The sequence below is a fragment of the Oenanthe melanoleuca genome, unplaced genomic scaffold (assembly GCF_029582105.1).
Source record: "Oenanthe melanoleuca isolate GR-GAL-2019-014 unplaced genomic scaffold, OMel1.0 S001, whole genome shotgun sequence".
NCBI lineage: Eukaryota > Metazoa > Chordata > Aves > Passeriformes > Muscicapidae > Oenanthe > Oenanthe melanoleuca.
The window spans coordinates 9875058-9883887 of NW_026612650.1; positions in this window are offsets into that span (position 1 = coordinate 9875058).

An 8830-nucleotide genomic window follows, 5' to 3' on the forward strand; every position below is an offset into this window, starting at 1 on the left:
ACAATAGCCAAATAATCCTAGTAATTTTCTTATGTCTCTCTTTGTTTTTGGTGAGGGGATGGCTAATATTCTGGATATCCTCTCAGGGCTTAACTTTTTGTATCCCTCTCCAATTATATGTCCCAAATATGTAACTTCTTGTTCTCCAAATTGTAATTTAGTTTTCGATACTCTTAAGCCCTTCTGACCTAAAAAGTTAAGGAGTTTGATACTGGACCTCCTTACCTTATCTTGCTCTCTTCCTGATACCAACAAGTCGTCTACATATTGTAGAATTTGTATGTCACTTACTGAAGGAAATTGCTCTAACAAATCTTCTAAAGCTCAACCAAACAGATTTGGGGACTCCGTGAATCCCTGGGGCAGCCTTGTCCACTTCAGCTGTTGTCTTTTCCTTTCCTTAGGGTCTTCCCACTCGAAAGCAAACCAATCTCTGCTTTTTTCGGCTAAGGGGCAAGTCCAGAAGGCATCTTTTAGGTCTATCACTGTGAACCATGCATGCTCCCTCGGTATTTGGTTTAGCAATGTATAGGGATTCGTTACTAACGGATGTTTTGCTTTTGTTCTTTTATTTACTTCTCTTAGATCTTGCACTAATCTAAATTTACCATCTCCCTTTTTGACTGCTAATATGAGGGTATTGTGAGGGGACATGCATGGTTCCAGTATTTTTTCTGCCAATAAGTGTGTTATAATTGGGGCTAACCCTTGCTTACTTTCTGCTGACATTGAATATTGCTTTACCCTAATGGGAGGTCCATCTTCCTGCAGATCTATTTCTATTGGTGAGATGTTTAGGTACCCATATTTTCCCTCTTCTGCCCATACCACCGGGTCAATTTCACTTAAGTCTTCTGTTGTTAGAGCCATCATGTGTACTACCATTTTCCCTTCTTTTGGGAGGACCCCTATTCCAAGTTGTACCTGTAGGTTCCTTCCCAATAGGTTTCCCTCTAGCCAGGGTAAGTAGATGAAATTTGCTGTGCACTGTCTGAAGTTTCCTCTTACTTCTACATTGTCCATTAGACTGGCCATAAAGGGTTTACCTCCTGCTCCTAATACCTCACATGTTCTGTTTCCGACGTAAGTACCCAAAGGCAGTTGGCAAAGACTGGACTTGTCGGCACCGGTGTCTACTACAAACTTTAATTCTTCATGGTGAGGACCCAGTTCCAAGTTTACAATGGGCTCTTCCTGATGTCTTTTTGGGTCCCCTAGTGAGAAGAGCCCATGACACCCCTAATCATCTTTCTCTTTTCCTCTTAACAGCCTCTCCAACGCCTCCTGTTCCCTGGCAATTGCTTCATCAAACTCTACCTTCTTACAGAACCTCCTTATATGGCCTTCTTCCCCGCAGTAATAACACCTTAGGGGTTCCCTTGATTTTCGTGGGGGAAACTGTCGATGTGGCTTTCCTTTTTCCTTCTCCAGGGACAGGTGGAGATTTTTCCCCTTTTGGTGGGCTCTGGCTGTCAACACCCTTTACGCTTTCCCTGGCCACTGCTACCATTATTCTTGCTTTTGATCTTTGTTTTTCTTCTTCCCTTCTTAAGTAGACTCTTAAGGCTTCCTTCAGCAGCTCATTTATACTTTTTTCTTGCCAATCCTCAAGTTTCTCTAATTTTCTTCTGATATCTGGCCACAATTTAGTTACAAATTGCAATTTTAGTAACACCTGGCCCTCTGCACTATCTGGGTCCAGGTTCGAGTACTGCTGGAAGTTCCTTCGGAGTCTACTTAACCAGGAGGCAGGAGTTTCATCCTTTTCCTGGGCTGCGTCGAATGCCAACTTAGTGTTATTACTCCGGGGCACAGACTCTTTGATTCCTCGGATTATTAAACTTCTATAGTCTTCCATATTACATCTGTCCTCCCCTTGATTAGGTTGCTGACCCAGATCCGTTATAGGTAGTTTGTGGTCCCCAGGAGGTCCTGCCCTGTTTTCCCTTTCCCATATTTTAATTCCTGCTGTCCGAACTAGACGGACTTCTTCGGGAGTTAATAGTATATTTAAAATAGAATTTAGTTCCCCCCAGGTGTAAATGTTGGGCCCCAGGAACTGATCAATTTGATTAGCAATCCCAATTGGGTCTTCTACTAGATTTCCTAACTCTTTCTTAAAACCTCTTACTTCTGAGGCTGTGAGAGGTGCGTTTACAAAGCCCGCCCCTCCCTCTAGGCCCCACATAGGCACTTCTCGCAATGGAAAAAGCCTGGCTTTTGAATGTGTGTTATATGGAGGTCTTCCAGGTGCTTCTACTATTTGGTGTGTATCAATAGGAGGAGGAACTTGCAAGTTCTGTTGAGGGGGATTAGGGACAGGGCCTTCCTCCCAACTAGGAGGAGGTGCCAGAACCATGGATGGTAGAAGAGAAGGACCAGGGTTAGAGGCTTGGGGACTCTGTCCCCAAGAAGAGGGAGGTATTGGGATTGAGGATGGTAGGGGAGAGGGAACTGATTCTGGATTGAGGAAAGAATGGGACAGGTTTCGGGTATGGAAAGGGTTGGTTTTGGAGAAGGTAGTTTGTGGAGGCTGGGAAGAAGTTCTTGATTGGGCTGGGAAATGTTGTGAAAGGTCTAATGTTGTAGGGGAGTTTATTATAGTTGAAGGGGGGATCTGGGGTATCATGGAAGGTGTTATGGGTGAAACGGGGAGACCTGGAGGAAGGATTTGTGGCATAGGGGATGGTGTTACGGGTGGAATTGGGAGAGTAGATGGGAGATTCGAAGAAGAACGCTGGGTTATATTTGGGTAAGCGGGGGGAGGGGGAGACAGGTGGTCAAGGGGGTCCCACTTATGCTTGCTACTTCCTTCTTTTTCTTGTTCCTCCACCTTATCTTTTTTCTTTTGCAGTTTACAAATTTTAGCCCTTTCGCCCTCTAACCCTTGCCTTTCCCAGCATGCCGCATACTTCAGTTGTTCAGTGTTGGGATCCCCTTGGGCTCTCAAATGCTGGTTTAGTTGAGAACACATCCAGGAATCCCTGGTCCCGCACCAGGGCCACTTTTCAGGGAAATCTAGATTAGGCCAAACTTCTATGGAAAAATGTATCATTTTGATTTTATTTAACTCCCGAGTGTTCTCGTTACTTTCCCAGTTTTCCAGTAGTTGCCCTAATGGGCTATTTGGTGGAGTGTCTTTTTTCACTCTATGCTCTTCTTTTACTTTCCCTCCTTTACTCAAGCACTTTCCCATATTTGACTTTTACTTAACAGGCCACCAACTAAAACGAGCCTCTACCCAAACGGAAGATTACTGACAAGCAACACAACTTCTTAAACTATTTAAAACAAACTTTGGCCTCTTTTAAACTTATAATTTCAACTTTTTAACTGAAACTATACGGTGCCTCTACCCAAACGAAAAGATACTGACAGGCAACCTAATTTTTAACAACTTGGTAACCCTAGGCCTCACGGCAGGGCCACTGATTGCCCCCGCCCAGGGCTAGTGAGTGAGGGGTAGGACCCAGCAGAGGTACCGACGCCCCAGCCTATCCCTTGTAATGGGGGGGTAGGACCCAGCAGAGCTATGGACGCCCCGGCCTATCCCTTGTAATGGGGGGGTAGGACCCAGCGGAGCTACCGACGCCCCGGCCTATCCCGTGTAATGGGGGATAAAACCCAGCGGAGCTATCGACGTCCCGGCCTATCCCTTGTAATGGGGGTAGGACCCAGCGGAGCTACCGACACCCCGGCCTATCCCTTGTAATGGGGGGTATGAGGGGTATGAGGGGTAGGTACCCAATTACCTCCCCCTCCCCTTTCTTGTTTGCAAACCACACACACTTGAACCTAGGCACACATGTGCTACACTCACTCACTATCCTCCCTCGCACTGGGGAGGGCTCTACCCCTGGAGGCGCCTCTTCCACCTTTTAGGCCACAACAGGCCACTCTCGCTTCCTCCTGTTCCCGGCCGGCCCCCTCGCGGGAGTCCGGAACCGCGGTCTTAGGGAGTCCACACTTGCTTCGGGGGTCCGAGCTGCCAGCCCCCGTCTCACTCGCTCCACATTACTCGCCTCCCATGCCCGCTACCGGTCTCCTTACCGGCGCTCCTGCCGTTGTCTCATGCTGCTCCGGGTCCGGGGTGGCCAGCTGACCCAGAGGCCCTCTTCAGGGCGGCGCCTTCCGCTCCGACGTCTTCTTCTGGGCATGGCCTATCCTGGACGAGCCCCCAAATTGTCGTAAATAAAGTCGCAGGGGGGCCCTACGCCTGCTGCTGCTGCTGCCAGTCCAACGCTGGGAGGAGGTCTTCGTGCGGTTCTGTCCGAAGGCAGAGTTGGGAGTTCCCACCTCACGGGCACGTCCGGAAGTCCAAAGTGGCTCGTTGGTTTAGGGGGAGTTACTCTTTTCAGCTGCTCCTTAGGTCATGGTGATTTAACAGTTACAAAGGGCACATTGCAGGTGACTTAGCTCATTAGTTGAGGTGATCGGTAGACTTGGGTTTGGTGTTGGTTGACTAGTTTCGTGGATTTTCTCTTGAGCAACAACTTCCGGTAATGGTGGTAACTGGGAAACTGCTGAAGATTTACATATGGGGGTGTTGCTGATTTGACAGGCAGGCAGGCAGCAGCAGGCCGGAAATGAGGTAAGGGAAAGGGCGGAAGTGGGTAGGGGAAAGGGCGGAAATGGGAGGTAACCGGGATAGGGAAATACAATAAACTGGGGTTTAAATTACACAAGGATTACACATTCAACTGGGGAAAAGAACATAGCAACTTGATTAAAGAACTAACAAACGAACAAGTGGATAACACAATAAGGTGAGTAACAATCTTTTTAACTCTTCTAGCAACTTTAGTTTTTTGGTTTTCAACTAAGACTTTTTACCACAATAATAAAAAAAATAATACTCAGGTTAGGGATCCCATTTGGAATGTCATGAAATAGAGTTTGTCATTTCATAGCTGAAACTGCACAAAATCAATGCAAAATGCTCCCAGTTACACGGGACCTACTTAGACCATGGAGGTCGCACTGCAGGGGCAAGGCTGAGAGAACAAATCAGAGTCAAAGAAGACAAAGAATTGACTCAGCTCTCCAGAGGGAAGTCAGCCCCAATGCAGGGGGAACAAGAGTGAAAAATAGAGTCAACTGAGAATTTGAAGTTTAGACTTGCAAAAGCATGAAAATATGACTTCTTTATGCTGTGTGGAATTAGTTAGAAGATTTGCCATGAAAGGAAAGATAAGTCATGAAGGAGTAACCATGAAAAATCCTCAGTGTCAGCGCACTCTTGTATTCTCTGCCAAGCAGCAGCAGGCACCAGGCCAAGGGCAGGCACCCCAGCAGAATTCAGCCCATGGTCCCCATGGCAAAGTTCCTTGTGCTGCTGCACACAGAGGGGTAGGAGCACCCCTGCACAAGGAACAAAAGGACCCAAGTCTCAGGGTTTAAGAGGTGACATTTTCTTGAACTTCACTTGAAGGAGGACAGAAGGGCAGCAACAGCTCAGGTGTTCAATCACAAAACAATCCAAGATGTGTCAGGTACGAGGGCTTAACATCTCTGGCATGGAGAAAATTGAGGAAGTTCAAAAATACTCTCCAAGGAAGAAAGGGGCATTCAGAGCCCCATTTGAGTGTACCAATTATTGTCCTTCCTCCGGCAATTTCATATTCTTCCCCAGAAGGTGGTTATGGCATTGCTGGCCACTTCTCTACCCTGTCAGCTGAATAAACAAACATTAGGAAACTTATGAAAAGACTGGACTTCAAAGTCCACAAAGGTTTTTGCAGGAATCAACATCAGTGTATCTCTAGAAAGTCTGGTTGTGACGTTTTTTGAGACTATTTTTGAGAAAACTACAAAACAGAGTTTCCATAGGGACGCATTCACCCAATTTCTCCTTAGAAAACAATTGAAGTGCTGTCTTGGGTTGCAATGCAAGATGTAACCCAAAGTCTGTATTCCATCACCATCTGTTGAAACCCAGTGGGACAGTGTTATCTTTTCCACCACTCATCCTTCCTCCAGGGAGATAATCTGCTGTTCATGAGCCAATGAGTCTCACTGCATGACTGATAAAATTACATCATCCCATTGGGAGCTGCTTCACCCAGGGGGAGGAGCTAAGCCTTTCCTACCTAGATAAAATCTGAGATTTGAACCATCAGAGCAGCCTTTTGCCACTGGATTTTCAGAGGAAAACCAGACCCTTCTACGTCATCACTGGATCTATGGACAAAACCTGCATCCTTCTACATGACCACTGCTTCAACAGGACCACATCTGTCACTCCAGGAGGACTTCAGCCACCAGTTAATTGGGCTGCTACTAAAACCCTGACTGACTGATGGGGTGTCAGGTTTTATGCTGACTCTGTTGGTGCTTTTTTCTATTTATTTCTATTACTGCATGTTTATTTTAATTTTCCTACTAAAGAACTCTTATTCCTATACACATTCTCATACCTTTGTCTGAGAGCTCCCTCATTTCAAAATTGCAATAATTTGGAGGAAGGAGGTTTACATTTTGCATTTCAAAACAGGCTACACCAGCGTTTTAAAGCAAGAGAAGAAGGAATTTCAGGGAAAAAACTTATTCTTATCATAAAGAATTTTCATTTGCTACAAAATTTTCTTAAAAGCTGGATAGCTTCATAGCAGAGGTACTGGGCTTCTAAACTCTACTGATAAAATTAATTCAGTGGACAAACAGAAGTCTTGAAGAAAAGAATTGACCACAAGAAATCCACTCCAAATATTATGTAAATGACAATAAGAGAAGGAGTTAAGAATATTGCAACATCTTTATTATAAAAGTTAACTACTAAATTCTGTAATCATAGACAAACTCATCCTAAATTTTTTAACAAGTATTGATCTACTCAATGCTAACTTGAATAACCCTAAAACAACTGATCTTCTTTTTGAAATAAAAAAGTCGGAGCTCCTTGACTTCTTCAGGCTGAAGCAGAGGACTGGTGCCAGGACTCCACTTGCTGCTTGCCAAACACAGATACTCATTGCTGAATGTGGGACAGTTTACTGTGGAGATACTGGCACCTGCTCATCATCTCAGAGTACCTGGATCTACCCTATGAAGGAGAAATCAAAATTAGGGCATGCCAACATTTGTGCAGAGTTTAAATTTCATGTCCTGTGCTAAAAAAAAAAGCCTTGAGGCAGACTCTGAGTGTTACTAAGCCCGGCAGGTCTGGTTTTAGTCATGTAAAACAGTAAAAATACACTCAGAGATACTTGACTGTAGAGATTTTTTTCTCTGTGAGGCACTGCCCTTTTGGGAGCTTGCAAACTGGGACAAATAATAATGATAATGATAATGATAATGATAATGATAATGATAATGATAATGATAATGATAATAATAGTACTACAGGCCTGTAAACAAACTCCAGACAAGTCTGAAAACACAACTACAAAAAACCCAAACCACATCAGCGTCACAGAAGGGCAAAACTCATTAATGCTTAAAGCCAATGATGGGAGAAAAATTTTCTTCATTCCCTTCTAACTCAAATCAACACAAGTGAGGTTTACCAAGCTTATGGTACAAATCCACTATGAGGTGGCAATGAGAATAAATAGAAACCATTTTCAAACACTGTCACACCAATGCTTCTGCTCCTCTGGGCCTGAACACCTGGTTCGTTTGGATGAGAAAAACTCCCTGCACATGGCAATAAATCCTTCAAAACCCCCAGAGATTAATTGCTACAAGCAGTAAATCTTTAACACGTGAAATTCATTACCAAGACAGAAAACAACTTGTTCCAGGGATGCATCCCAGGGCAGATGCACCTGACTGGTGTGCTGGTGTGCTCTGAAAAGGAAACTACAGATGTCTCTCAGCATTTTGGGAGGTACCAGAGAAGAAACAGCCTGGACTTCTGGCTTCTGCCCAGGGACATTTCCTAGCAAGAGCCCAGCACACGCCTCCCTCAGTTGCTCCCTGCAGGGCCAGCCTTGCCCTCAGCCTTTCCACGGAGCATCCCTGGCTGTATCCAATGGCACCAGGGCCCTGCCGCGCCTGATCCAAAGGCCACGGCTGCCCCAGAGCCCCAGGGCTGCAGGAGGCCTGGCTGCCCTTGCCACCATCACTGCTCTGGCACAGGCTGGCAGCACTTCCCAGTGTTTGACACCACACACGCACACACTTCTCCCTGCCCTGCTGCCCTGCAAACACGAGGGGGGATGCAGCAGCACTGCTGCAGCTGAGCCTGAGCAACTGCACTGCAGGAAGGGAGGGCCCGGCCAGGGCTGAGCCCGCCTCGGGCTCATCTCAGCTCTGAGCCTTGGGGGGCCAGCAAAACCTTCTCAAAACTGTCCTTTCAGAACTGGAAAGAGCTTCACATGGCACTCCACTGCGAGTGGCAGGGTCAATTGCTATTTTACTCACCTCAAATGCACTGCAGGAAGGGAGGGCCTGGCCGGGCCGAACCCACCTCGGGCTCATCTCAGCTCTCCTCCTCACCCCGCCCATCTCCTCCTTTTGCTTCCTATCTCCATACTGCACATTTACCGTTAAATAATGTCTGTACTATTGATTCTGCAATATGAGCTTGCTTGCACCCGAATTCAGGCAGAGGCTTCTCTTAACAATCAAATCTTTGCACCACAGTTATCCACAGTGAACTGAGAAAAGCAGAACATTAATACCTTCATTGATTTCCCAGGGACATTACTGCTTCAGCCTCCCCAGTCCTCTTCACTGCTTGTTCGAATTGGGAGTCTTCTGCACACAAGTGCTGGGATACTAGAACTCCAAAATTTGTCTCTTTCTTGAACCTAAAGGGTGCATGGGGAAATGGAGCCAACACTTGGAAAAGGGTATGGAGGAGAATGGGATGACAAAGCCAGCAACC